At 44.2% G+C, this 14,130-nt stretch overlaps 1 long non-coding RNA gene across 1 annotated transcript; it reads right to left on the bottom strand.

Annotated features, from left to right (window-relative positions):
* Nucleotides 1-5,902: 5,902 nt before the first annotated feature.
* On the bottom strand, nt 5,903-10,937 carry LOC128588974 (uncharacterized). Its single transcript, XR_008380826.1, has 4 exons — nt 10,237-10,937; nt 9,853-10,061; nt 8,046-8,099; nt 5,903-6,135 (listed from the first exon to the last, which is right to left on the bottom strand). It is a non-coding gene; the product is annotated as an uncharacterized LOC128588974 (long non-coding RNA).
* Nucleotides 10,938-14,130: the final 3,193 nt, after the last annotated feature.

The following is a 14,130-nucleotide window of genomic DNA, read 5'->3' as shown; positions in this document are numbered from 1 at the left end:
CTTTTTTCAACAAATGAGCCCTATGAGCCAGACAACATATTGGGAAATTGTGGGAGGATGTTTTGCTTGATCACTATATCTACTCAATCCCTAAAAGATAGGAAGCCTTTTCCAAAACATAGATTTGGTCCTTAAATATTATTTTTCTTACATACAGAAAAAAAAAAATCAAAAAGGGGGGTAGTATGCAATATTTTTATTTTCAAAGAGTTATAAAGTGGATGAAAAATATCCCAAATTGAAAACTATAATTAGTGATAGAATAAATGACATGAAAGTTTTAAGACTAAAAATATGTACAGAGACCATTTAGTAGCAAAAAAACCTGCCGGGAAGAAACGTGGTTTACAAAAGGTGAGGGTGATTTATGGCAGAAAAAAAAATTAGACAATGTATTTATAGATCCTAAAAACAGAATATCCTTTATAATGTCTGTGTATTTACAGAAATTTGAATGCCAGAAGTCACCAGAAAAAGGATATCTTTTTTTGATTAATATTAAATCATAGCTGTGTACATTAATGCAATCATGGGGCACCATACATTGGTTTTATAAACATTTTGACACATTTTCATCACACTGGTTAATATACTACTAGGTATATACCCAGAAGACCAAAAATCACATTACAACAAAGATATTTGCACCAGAATGTTTATTGCAGCCCAATTCACAATTGCTAAGTCATGGAAAAAGCCCACGTGCCCATCGATCCATGAATGGATAAATAAATTGTGGTATATGTACAGCATGGAATATTATGTAGCCTTAAAGAAATATGGAGACTTTACCTCATTCATGTTTACATGGATGGAGCTGGAACATATTCTTCTTAGTAAAGTATCTCAAGAATGGAAGAAAAAGGATATCTTTCTTTCTCAATGTACACACATACAGAAAATATGCAAATAAATGAAAAGCAACATAAGTGTGTAGTTTATCTGTGCCAGTGTCCTATGCTTTGAGAAGATATATCCTAACTCCTACGGATAAGGCAGGATTCTGTACTCCAGAAATGTAGAAAGTGAGCAATTAGCACCTACACCAGTGTTTTCACTTTAACAATAGAGAAGTAACAAACAGAATCACCAGCAATTCATTAGAATTCAACACTTCAGAAAATCTCTGATGATACCTTTTTACCAATCTGACCCGAGGCAGCTCACCAGAAAGAAGTGAAATTCCATCTGACATTGTGATGAACTTTAATTATAAAAGGTCTTTAAAGATGGGGAACTCCCAAAATGAATGGGATATGGTTCTTTCCAAGCAGTAGTCAAAATTATGTCAGCTTAATCAATAGCATTTGGCTTTAACATCAGCAGTTCACAGACTTGGCTGTTTATTGTAATCACCTGGGGAGCTTTTTCTACTCCCAGCCTTTGCACCCAAGCCAATTAACCAGTCCCTCCCAGGGTGGAACCCAGGCATCAGAACTTTTTAAGGCTTCCCACGTGATTCCAATGTGCAGCCAAGCTTGAAAACCTCTGATCTAGAGATAAACCATCCCGGGTGGTTGAAGCATTGGCTTCTATTCTTCATGTTCTTGTAGTAGTGAATCAGAGTCACACCTTTGTCATCATGGTCTTTTGGGGGACAGAAGACACCTCCCAACCCCTTGACCTTGGATTTGGTCATTGGACTTGTTTTGGCCAATGAGATGTTAATAAATGCAATGCTTACGGAAGTTTGACATGTGCTTGGTGGATGGGTTTGCTCTCTTATGCACCTGCTTTTTGCCAGAAGATGAGACTGCTTTGCTCAATCGCTGTCCTGGGAAGAACAGGCATGCAGAACAGAACAAAACCCAGTCAGCAGCCTGGAGCCAAGCCCAGCTGAACCCCAGCCTGCCCACAGATGCAAGGAGGAAAAGGAAGCGCTTGTTGCTATAAGCTTCGGAGGTTGGGTGGTTTGTTAGGCAGCATTTTGGGATAAGAGGGAACTAACATACCTGAAATAGGAAAAAAATATTTGGTGAGATGGTCAGCCTTGGGGGTAAATGAACATTTCTTCTAGCAGGAAAGAGAGGGAAGATTTAGAACTTTCTCTAAAGGAAAGTTTGACCCATAATATCTACCATGATGTAGCTTTTGGGAACAGTGATGCTGTCTTTGTCACCCTTCTGATCTGTTAAGCAGAAAATATTTCCTGCTGATTTCTTACTCAGTTTCACACAGGGCCTCCATCTAAATATCTGTCTTCACCAGGGCAGAACTGGCATTCTGAATCATCAGTGCCCCAGGCTAGTTTGACAGCTTTTTTTTTACTTTTACTTTTTTTTTTTTTTAATTTTCAGATTTAAACTCTCTCCAAGTTTTTGTGGAAGAACAGGAAAAAAAATATATATATATATCCGTCTCTGTGTACCTATCACCAACATGACTGGGCACACATAGACCCAGTTAAGGTGAGGTTCCTTACAGGGTGCTGGGAATTCTGTAGTTGTGTCAGAAATAAGAGATTGTTAGATGTACAGACACATGGATCTTATCTCTCATAAGAAAAGCCTTCTTTTAGGATTCATGGTACTCACATGTGTGCAGTTATGAATCAAGTGGTCTTGAACCTAGGACAGTGATTCTCAAACCTGAGTGTGCTTCAGGATCACCAGGATGGTTGTCAAAGTATGGTCCCTATGTGCTGTTGCTGTTCGTCTGGGGACCTGACTTGGAGAACCACTGATCTAAGCTGGAAAACTTTGTATGCATGAAATAGGCACTATCTGGCACATTGCCTTACACAGGGAAAATTCTTATGTGTTTCTTTAATGAAAAAAATATTTGTGGGTAACACTAAGAATAGGTCCACTTGGAAAAAAACAAATGGAGTCAGTGACCTCAACTCTCTTTGCAAAGAGCTCATCTATTTCCATAACCACTTCCCACACATCTGTATCTTTGGTTTTAACTCCAGAAAAAAAGACTCATGAAATACCTCCTTTTGGGGGAAGCCTTCTTTGATTTCTCCAATAGGAAACATTGGCTCCTTTTCCTGAGACTCTTTACCTGAACCCATTCTACTATCTTTGATCCTTCATACCTTAAAGTGCAGATGCTCATGAACTTGTCTTAGCTCCTCCTAAAGGATGTATGCTCTACCTGATTCATCTTAGAATCCCCTACAGCATCTTTCCCATAGGAAATGCAAAGTAAATATTTGTAAAATCTAAAGATCCATGCACGAATATTCATTTGATAGTGGTTTAAAAGTTCAAAAGGTTAGAACTTGAAATTAACCGTCTGCATTGTTGAATAGGATGACCACATGGCTCCATGTGAGCCATAATGATGCCACTGCACTCTAGAAGGGGACAGAGAAAGACTCTGCCGAGAAAAAAGGTAAAAAACCTTCTGCTGTGTACTGACAAGCCACAGACTAGGAAAAGATACGTGGAAAGATACCTGATAAAGGACTGCTTTCCAGAACATCCAAAGAACTCTTTAAACTCATCAACAAGACAATGAACAACTCCATTAAAAAACTGCACAAGGACCTACACAGACACCTCACAAAGGAAGATACACAGATGGCAAATAAACATCTGAAAACATGCTGCACATCATATTTAACATGAGGGAAATGCAAATTAAAGCACCAATGAGATACCACTACCATGTCTATTAGAATGACCACCATTCAGAACAGTGACAACAGGAAATGACGAGTGAGGATGTGGAGGAACAGGAACTTTCATTCATTGCTGCTGGTCCAGCTACCACTGTGGCCATATCCTACAAAATGAAACGTATTCCTACCATATGATCCAGTAGTCATGTCCCTTGGTATTTACCCAAAGGATCTGAAAACGTATGTTCATACAAAAAGCTGCACATGGATGTAGAGCAGCTTCATTTATTATTGCCAAAGCTTTGAGACAACCAAGGTGTTCTTCAGTGGGTGAATGTATAAACCTCTGGTGCATCCAGTCAATGGAATGTGACCTAGTGACAAAAAGAAATGAGCTTTCAAGACATGAAGACACAAATGTAAAATGCCTATTACTATGTGAAAGAGGCTTGTCTGTAAAGACTACATACTACATGATTCCAACTATGTTACATTTTAGAACAGGTAAAACTGTGGATACAGCAAAAAGATCAGCAGTTACCAGGAGTTGGAGAAAGGAAAGGGATGAATAGGCAGAGAATGTTTAGGGCAATGAAACTACTGTGTATGATACTATAATGATGGGCCCTTGTCATTACACATTTTCCATAGCTATAGAATGAACACCACCAAGAGTGACCCCTAACACCCACTATGGACAGTGGGTGATCATGGTGTGTCAAGGTGGGTTCATTCATTGTAACAAATGTTCCCTCTGATGCAGGATGCTGATAGTGAGGGAGCCTGTGCCTGGGTGGGAACAGGGGATATGTGGAATATCTCTGTACCTTCTGCTCAGTTTTTCTGTGAACCTAAAACTGCTCTACAAATAGTCTATTTAAAACCAGTCCCTTTGTCATATCACAAGTGTTGAGTAGCCACCTGTGGCTGGTGGCAATCCTATTGAATAACACATACATAGTTCTATTAGAAATGCTAGTTTAGAATTTCCAAATCACTTTCATCTGTGTTATGTTATCTCCTCCTCCTCACCAACATTGCTATGGTCTAAGTAGTTGAAAAAAGTCCTCATGTTCATTTTATAGATGGAAAATGGAACCTTAAAGTAGTTAAGTGTGTTATATGGTAAGGTAGAAAAGCTTAATCTACAAAAGAAGTACGAGACCTAAGAAAGTATCTACAACTTAGAAGGAACTCAACCAATTTGTACTCACATATTTGTCCATTTATTCAGTTTCCTTTTTCATTCCAACCATACTTCACTCATTTAGTCAACAAATACTGCATTTACTATGTAAAAACAGTGCTTGGCACTGGGAATGCACAGGTGAAAAGGGAGACAAGGTCCTTGCCTTCAAAAAGCTTACAATCTAGCCTTCTTTAACTTTGTGTTTTTCAACGCCAAAGATGTGAGTAAATATGCTCTCATCATAATGGCTCTATGAAAAACCCTAAAACCAACACAACATCATCTCACCTCACCCAGGTGAAGTTCAAGTGATGCTGCTGGAAACAGCGGGCTACGGAAATTGTCCCTTGTGTGTTTGCATCTTGCCTAATGCTTTTCTTTTCTTGAATTCCACAGCCCTAATTCCAGAAGCTATCAACAGGAATATTCGCTTCCCAGACATGGCCCTTCTTGCTACATGCCCTGAGAAAGATTGGTAGCTGCTTCATGGACATCTCTACAGCAGGTTAAGCCTCATCGCTACATAATTTTAAGAACGACATATCATGCCACTTAGTTGTGGTAGGTACATCTTACCTTTCCCACAAGATATAATAGCACTATCTCTATTTTTCTGAGCACCCAGCTCAACGCCCTACAAATAGCAAGGGCACAATTAGAATTTTATGAAATCACAAGAAGGTATTAACTCTTCACCTGATGGTGCCCCCAGTCGAGCCCTGGCAATTACTCTTATTAAATTGTTAGGATACCTACTATGTATGAGATGTTCCATGCCAGCATTCTCATATACATATATATAATGTAAACCACACAGTAATATTAAATTTTCTTGTAGCCAGATCTTAAAAAGTAAAGAGATGAAATTAATTTGAATAATACATTTCATTTAACCAAATATAACCAAACTATTATCGTGGAAACAATGTAAATTATTTCTGATGCACTTTACATTTTTTTGGCCTAAATCTTTAAAATCTAATACAGATTTTAATACTTATCACACACATCTCAATTTGGACTTGCCACATTTCAAGAACTCAATAGCCACAAATGGCTAATGGCTACCGTACTGGACAGTACAGTTCTAGATAGTATTTTATTACCTCCTGCAAGATGCAAAATGATAATAGCAATATTTAGTATGCCAAATGTTTTGGAAAGATCGTCTCATGTAACTTTTCCTCCCACTCCCTCCCCCCACAAACCTCATCTATAGATGAGGACATGTGGATATAGAAATGGTTAGTACTAACAACTTCCCTTCCATCACACTGTTAGTATGTGGCAGAGCTGGGTCTTGAATCAGGAAGTCTGGAGCCATTGTATGGTGCCACTGATTAATTGGGTAGCCTTGAGCAAGTCACTTGTCTTGTCTCTAAAAGGGGTAGGGGTGGAGTGGGTCACCCGAAGTGGACACTGCAATGCTTCAATCTTCATCTTTATTTCCTAGCGTTTGTAAGGCCTGGCTTTCCTGTTACCACCCAGGAAGACTTTAGATTTACATCACTTTTTCTCTGATTTTCTCTTTTTACCCTGAACTTTACCAGTTGGGGGCCATCCTGACTACAGACCCTGTGGCCAGATGGAGCCCCTCCCATGTCCAATCAGTTCCATATTTTCATTTGAGTTTCTTCTCTTTTCAGCATATGGCCCAGCTTTAGCTTTTTTTTTTTTTTTTTTGTTAAATCATAGCTGCGTACATTAGTGCAATCAAGGGATACAATGTGCTGGTTTCACATACAATCTGAAATATTCTCATCAAACTGTTCAACGTAGCCTTCATGGCATTTTCTTAGTTATTGTATGTAGACATTTGTATTCTGCATTTAGTAAGTTTCGCCTGTACCCATTCTAAGATGCAAAGTAGGTGTGGCCCCACCCATCACCCTCCCTTCACCCTAACCTCACCACTCCCTTCCCCTTCCTTGGCTCTTTCCTCATAGTCTTGTGCTAAAGTTGGGTTATAGCCTTCATGTGAAAGCTATAATTTAGCTTCACAGTAGGGATGAGTACATTGGATGCTTTTTCTTCCATTCCTGAGATAGCAGCTTCAGCTTCTTGAAGTTTTCTTGAATGAAAGGCAACTTATTGTCTGGGCGCTCAGTTTTAATTTTCTGTCCTCTTTGTTCTTATGCATGTTGAAGAAAGCTCTATGCTCCCCAGGAAATTCTACTTTATATTTCCATTATTTTCCTTCTCTCCCTCTCCAGGAAATATAAGAAAATAACTGTCAACTTTTTTTGCATATATAATTTTAACAGCCCATACATGGCTGATGACTATTTTATCCAGGGAGGAAAGGCTTATTCCAAGTGATTGAAAGTTGAAATGTTTAGGTTTTCGTCCTTGCTGGGGAATGAAATCACTGTGTGGACATGCTGCTTTATAATGACTTCATCAGTTCCATCCCCCAAATCCACTAACTCTAATGAGGACCTACTACGTGCAAGGGCATGCACGTTCTACCAGGGAGGCTAAGACAAATGTTCAAACAACCTTAGCACAAGGTAGGTAAAGGATACCAAATGTCTCAAGAGGGGGGCAAAGCACTAAGATTGTTTAAATGTTTGATTTGGGTCAAATCAGGGAAGGCTCCCCAAAGGAATTCATTTAGAATGGTATTTAAAAGAAAGGTAGATTCCATAAACAGAGGTGGCGGGGAGGGCAGCGAGGAGAAGCAGCAGAGACTATTCTTGTACCATGGACTACAGGTAGGAGGAGGAGGTAGCAGCATCCTCATGGCCTGAGGATGATGTGTGGTTGTAGGGGATAAGTAAGGACACAAAGCAAACTACTGGCATGAGCATCACACTCTTAATCTTCCACCCAGGGTAGACAGTATTGATCCATCAGAGCCCATACCTTTCCACAAGATAAGATGGACTTGCCATCCTTGGGGTCGGAAGGCAAGTGATAAGTGAAGGAGAGCTCTGAATACCGTGTGACTAGTTAGTAGCTAATTGGATAGGCAGTGGGGAGCCATTAAAGTCTTATGAGCAGGGGAGTGACATGGCGGGAAACGAGAGCAGTAGTTCAGGGTAATCAACTTGGCAGTGCTATCTGGAATGGATTAGAATGGTGATAAGACTGAAGGCCAGTTATTTGGGAGGTTGCTGGAATGGAATGGTTTAGATGAGCAGTAACATCTGGAACTGGATGGAGGGCTGCAGAAAGCAGGGCCACAAGTCATGGAGGTAGAATTTATGGCACTTGTTAGGATGGGAAGAGCTAAGGACAGGAGCAAAAGAGGAGTCAAAGCTGACTTGGAGATTTCTTTGTAATTACCTTAGAGCAGGAGAAAAGTGTCAGCATCGGGATTGGCAGCGAGGGAGGGTCCTCCTGGGGTTGGGAAGAGAAAGAGGAGTTGCAAAAAGCTGGATTTGGGTTTATCTCTTCTATAAAGCACAGCTTTTCTAAGCCATCGTCAGAGAACTCAGTAGAGCAAAGTAAAAGAACCGTTTTTAAGCAAACACAGTTGCCCTTTGTCAATGAGCAGAAAGCTCCCATCTCTCCAAATATTTGAAAAATTGGAAAGCCTTAATTAGTAATCCAGAAAGGGGCATGAGGAAGGAAGGAAAGAAATACATGAATAAACCTAATCACTGTGCTTTTTGGGTTTCAAATGCTTCTCCAATCCAGGTAATTTACACTTTAGTAACAATGATTGACAGTCAAGGAATGTATCCAACTCACTTTCATTTTTCCCTTGGGGAAAGCACTTGAGTTCCCAATTGTTTTAAATTGCAGAGGCAGTAATTGTCTTGAAGAGTTAGGAGAAATGGCTTTTTGGAGCAGGAATCTTTCACGGAAGGGGTATAGAGAGTCTATCTTAATTGATTAAGGTCACTAGGGCCATTTTCTGGAAGGTCTTTCCAGAGTGAATAAATATCACCTTAGTTAAGGAGAACAGTGACTTTACCCATTGAAGGCCCAGGGGAACAAACCTAACCAAAAATGTTAACAAGTTGCTACCTGTACTTAAAAGGAAACCAGGGATATTTTTAAAGCTACTTGCATCCCAAATAGAATTATTGGTGAAATTTAATATGAAGAGTATTTTGAGACATATTTTGAGATGCTTGCTGTCCCAGAGAAAGTTGTTTATTTAACTGTACACTTGGATATATTTGTTTTTTTAGAAAAGTCAAGTGTGACAAGCTTGGTCAATTGCATCAAGAGCATTACTAACAGGCTAACCAATGGTAAATGAGAGGAAGGCTGCTCTGGAAATCTGCGCTTTGATGTGGGGGAAACCCACACATCTGATGGGACGGAGGAGACAATCATAGCATTGTTTGTAAGTGCCAACAGACAGGCTAAAGCTGAGGATCCTTGCAGAGATGGGATTAAAAGGTATCAGAACTGTTCTATCTCATTGACATCACCCTGAAGAGTGTACCACAGGTTTTGCTGATTAACACACAGTCCATGGCAAAGAGCGTCCTGTATCTGAAATCAGATAAAGATTGGTAACAGTAACAGGAACCATGTGTGAAATCTGGCATATGGAGTTTCCTCTTAAGCTATTATCTAACTAGGTTTTTCCCCCTTATTTTTTAAAAAGCATTTTTTTCTGAACCAGGAAGTTAGTAAAAGCAAAATGTTCCCCAGTTCCTTCTCCCACCCCACCCCCTTAAACACACATATTTATGCCACCTTCTGGCATATAATAATATTTTTATTGTCAAAATTTTCAAGCCTTCTGAAAGGGAGATGGGGGTGTATGTTAAAGATGGACTAATGATTTCATCAGAGTGTCTTCTCAACCAAAAGGAAATGGTGGATTGAGTATTGAGGCAGAGAAACTAGGATACTACCGTTTGAGTATTTTCCTTCCATACAATTTGTATTGTTTCCTCATAAGGGGTCAAAGTAATATACATGCAATTCTCTACGTGGGTTTCTTCAGCACCTACTAGGGGATGAGAGTGTTTCAAGAGGAGCGGGGTGTAGAATGCTGCCTACAATAAGGAGATTTATTAAAAGTTGCTAATTATCTTAATTTTATCGTCCGGAGTCCAGACTTATTAAAGCCTCTCTGTATATGTTGTTTAACTGAAACATTAAATTGTCCATTGAATAGCAAACGTACCATTAGCAACCACGCCTGAGCTAGATGCAGCGTGGCATATCCCATTCAGCTAAGATAGTCATCGTCCAAACAGGCCAAAGTTTGAAGAAAGTGCCCTGCCAAATGGTTTCTAGATACTTGCGGAGAAACAGCAAAGAAGCAGAAAGCGACCTTTTTCAATCACATCATAAACCGGCTGGCTGTCCACGGCGATTCTGGACTCACAAAATCTGCTTCAGACAGACACACAGATGTATCTAACTAAAATTGGAAACCCACTGACCGTCCCATCCCAAAGTAAAAAGTGCCACGTCGTCCCACCCTCCGCCTTCCTTGGGGGGTCAGCCCGGGTCTAATTCCTTGCTAGTTTCTCCTCAGCCCCCGGCAGGGCTGACGCGGAGCTACCTGCGATTTCCCAACGTGGACAACCAGATTTGCCTCATCCCAGGCTGGTTGCGGATGGGGCCGAGATCTGTTCCCGAGAGAGTCTCAGAAGTAGGCACAGAATCAGCTCACTGATTTTATTTTCCGTCCTTGAGCAGGGAAGAGGGGGAGATTGGGGTGCGGGAGGCTCTGCCCTCCTCCCCTTTTTTCCCCACCTCCCAAAATTGGCAGCCAGTGTGCGGCTCTCGGTCTGGGGTCTGGAGGGTGGGGAATGTGGGTGTGGGGGCCGGCTGGAGAAGCTCTCGCTAGCGCTGCCTGTGGCCAGACCCGCCTCCCGTCCCCTCTCGGGCGCACACACACGTCCACCCAGACACACTCCGCGCGCTCCCTCGCGCTCTCGCTCGCCCGCCGCCGCCTGCTCTCCCTCCTGCTCTCGCCGGTCGCCTTCTTTTTTTTTTTTTTTTTTTTTTTTGGTACCATAGAGTTGCTCTGAAAACAGAAGATAGAGGGAGTCTCGGAGCTCGCCATCTCCAGCGATCTCTACATTGGGAAAAAACATGGAGTCAGCTCCGGCAGCCCCCGACCCCGCCGCCAGCGAGCCGGGCAGCAGCGGCGCGGACGCGGCCGCCGGCTCCAGGGAGACCCCGCTGAACCAGGATTCCGCCCGCAAGAGCGAGCCGCCCGCGCCGGTGCGCAGACAGAGCTATTCCAGCACCAGCAGAGGTAGGAGGCTGGGAGAGGGGCTGGGGAGGGGGCGGCGGGAGCCCGGGCGCGGAGCGGGGGGCGGCCGGGAGCGGGCGCCCCGGGCGCGGGGTCCGGCGGCCGCGCGCGAGCCTGCGGCGGCGCCCCGAGCCCGGAGCACCCCTCGCCCCTCCCCCCTCCGCCCCCCAGAAATGTTGCAAACTTTTGCAGCCCGTTCTCGGCTTGCGGGAGCTGAGGGGGGCGGGGGAGGCGGCGGGAGGGTTGACAGCCGGCGGGCTCACCCCTCGGCTTTGATTTTTCTGCAAAGACAGGAGGAAAGGCGCGTGGCTGAAATCAAATATGCTCCCCCAAAATACGGAGACTGGGGAGTGGGGGCCCGGGAAAGAAACTTTTAAAGCGGCAGTGTCCTTTTAAGAAGGGGGAAAAAAATGTTTATGGCCACCCTCCTCCCCCCCACCTTTTTTTTTTTTTTTTTTTTTACCTTTTCTTCTCTTGACAGTTTCGGCCCCTGCTGCCCAAGTTGGGGGTGTGTTTTCGGCCCCCAACAAAGCTGGGGGTGCTGTCGGGTAGAGGAAACGCTGGAGGTGGAGAGGGTCGCTCCGGGGTCTGGGGGCGACGTGGGCACCTTCTCTGGAGTACGGCCGTGGGTTGGGGATTTGGAGGAAGGGCTGGAGGAAGCGGGGTGCGAGCGCGCCAGGTACTCGCCAAGTTGTGTGGAGGGCGCGGCGCGCGGAGATGCGCAAGTTTGCAGAGCCGGGGTTCGGAGCCCGGCGCCGGGGCTGGCGGGGGGCGTGTGCACGCCTGTGCGCGGAGGGCGGCGGTCCTGCGGGGCGCTCCGTGTGCGTTCGGAGGGAGCGTCTGCAGAAGCAAACAAGCAGAAAAAGAAAGATCCGAAGGCACCCAAACTTATTTCTGCCCTGGGAATCCTCCCCTCTCTGAGGTTCCAAACATTTCCGCAAGAGCCCGGGGCCGGTCAGTGCATGCTTGCTGGTTGGACAGTGCGAGCGATGTTTTCCCCTCCCCAGGCGATTTTTACTCTTCATTTCACAGTTTGGAGCGTGTGCGTGCGTGGGGGGCGGCTCCGTTGCCCCCTCCTTTCGTAGTTAAAGTAGGCTGTTGCCGAACACTCTCTCCCTCTTTCTTAAAGGTTCAGGAACCTAATGTGGTTTTTGTTTCTTTTTTCTCGAGGTTGGGGAATTATTTATTTGAATGCTCCTGGAGTTTGCAAAGAACAGGAGGAAGCTACGGCTTTAATTACTGTTGTAAATAATGTATAAATCACGCCTGTCACTCCGGAGGAAGCGGGCTCGCGCGAGCCGCCCGGGGCCGGGGACAGAGAGGCTCTCTCCGGCCCGGCTTGGGCACGGGCCCAGCGCGCCCCCTCTTCTCGCCCTCGGCTTCTGGAGGCGATTGGGGCGGGCAGGGGAGAGGCGAAGGGGGGGTCCGGGAGCCTCTCCCTTCTCCTGGATGTTATAGTTGGAGGTAGAAATATGGCTGATCATGTGCTGGCTGTTTTACAGTATCCCCCCCCCCCCGCACCTTAGCCACACCCCCTGTCCGGGCGCTTTCCCATTCACGGAATTCGAGTACAGTAAAAGCCATCAGGATGACACACGCGAAAAACATTTAATTAAAGGCGATTTCCAAAGAGTGACCACGCTGAACCGCGGTTTGAGCGGGAGGGGGGCAGTGAGGGCCAGGACCGAAGGGAAGGGGCTAAGGGCTGGGGCCCGGACCTGCCATTAGCTGGGTGAGTTTGTGTGCGGGGAGCTTTTGGCTGCAAAGAATATATTTAGACCCTGAGACGGTGGATTTGGAATGCGAGCGGGTTATGTAACAGGGTTAATCAGAAACACTGGAGAAAATCCCCTTCATGTGTTTCTGAGGTTTTTTTTTTTTTTGAATGGGGGGCATAGCATATAGGAAGCTGTACTAATTTCTGTTTTCTGCTGCCACCTTGCTCCTTCTTAAACCGGCCCCCCTTCCCATGTGTTATTAACATCTTCAGGTGTCATTCTTGCCAGAAGGTGTTCTTGCAAGAGATCTGGGTGGCAGGCTGCAGAACCGACTAGCAAATCCTTAACTTGCTGTTCTTGCAAATTACATAACATTGGGGCATTCAGTACCACCAGCCCCCTAGGCTCAGCAAAAGGGGAGAGGAACAAAGTAGGGGTGGGTTGCATCTTGCACAGCTGACCTGCTGACCCATATCCCCTTCCTCCATGACCCCCCCCCCTCAGAGAACCCCGGTGGTTCTTTGAACCAGCCCCTCCCTGTCCATCCATCTTAGGAGATGTAATGGGAGGCGGGAGGTAAGGCCCAAACACTCAACTCACATCCTGCACGCAGGCACTAGGTTATATAACAGTCTGAGTGGAAAAAGGAAGGTCAGAGATGGAGGCATCCTTTAGCTAACACAGCAGTAGTAATAGCTTCCAGAAATTATGTGCATTTGCAGACTTTAACCTCAGATGTAGCGTCTGCTCCTCAGGGGTACCAATCTTTATGTGTGTGAGCTAGGGAGAAAAAGACAGAATGTGTAAGTATGCCTGGTAGTTGAGAGTGATTTGAAAATGGGAAATGTTTGGGTTTTCAGATGATGTAATGGAGTTGGCAGAATATGCAAGTCGGCTCCCGGAGTGTAAGCAGTAAGAAAATTGGAGCTGGCATCCAGTATTAATGTTGCATAAATTACAATATCGGAAAGAAATTAACCTACACACTAGGTGATTACGCCTTTTAAATACCTAAAACATAAAGGCACACGACTGGAAAGGAAAAGCAAACATCATCACCTTATAATTAGCATTTTCAAACTCAAGGATGGTTGAGTGGAGTTCTTGGCATGGGGTGAAACGGGAATGTTTCTGATTTGGGAGATGCTTTCCAAAGGGCTAGCAAGGGTAGCTTCTAGCCAGTTAGTGCTTGAAGTCCATAAAGATTGTGGATTCTGATGACATTGTGGTGACCTCACGAGACGTTATCCAGGTAGTGTCTGGGATTCTGCCTCCTGGGAATCTAAGTGTGAATGGACTGTATACCCTCCATACCTAAGCTTCCAAAATCAGATGTGTGACTTTATAGTCTGAAAGATGACCTCTCCCCATCTTTAATACTGTGCAAGGAATGTTAGCAGTTTTAATAAAACACTCCCTTTTTCTAGATAGTATTAATGATGGCTGGTGCCATTCAGTTCCTTCCTTACAGCACAAT

Source organism: Nycticebus coucang, chromosome 6 (assembly GCF_027406575.1).
Source record: "Nycticebus coucang isolate mNycCou1 chromosome 6, mNycCou1.pri, whole genome shotgun sequence".
NCBI classification, from domain to species: domain Eukaryota; kingdom Metazoa; phylum Chordata; class Mammalia; order Primates; family Lorisidae; genus Nycticebus; species Nycticebus coucang.
This window is presented reverse-complemented; position numbering and strand designations above follow the sequence as displayed.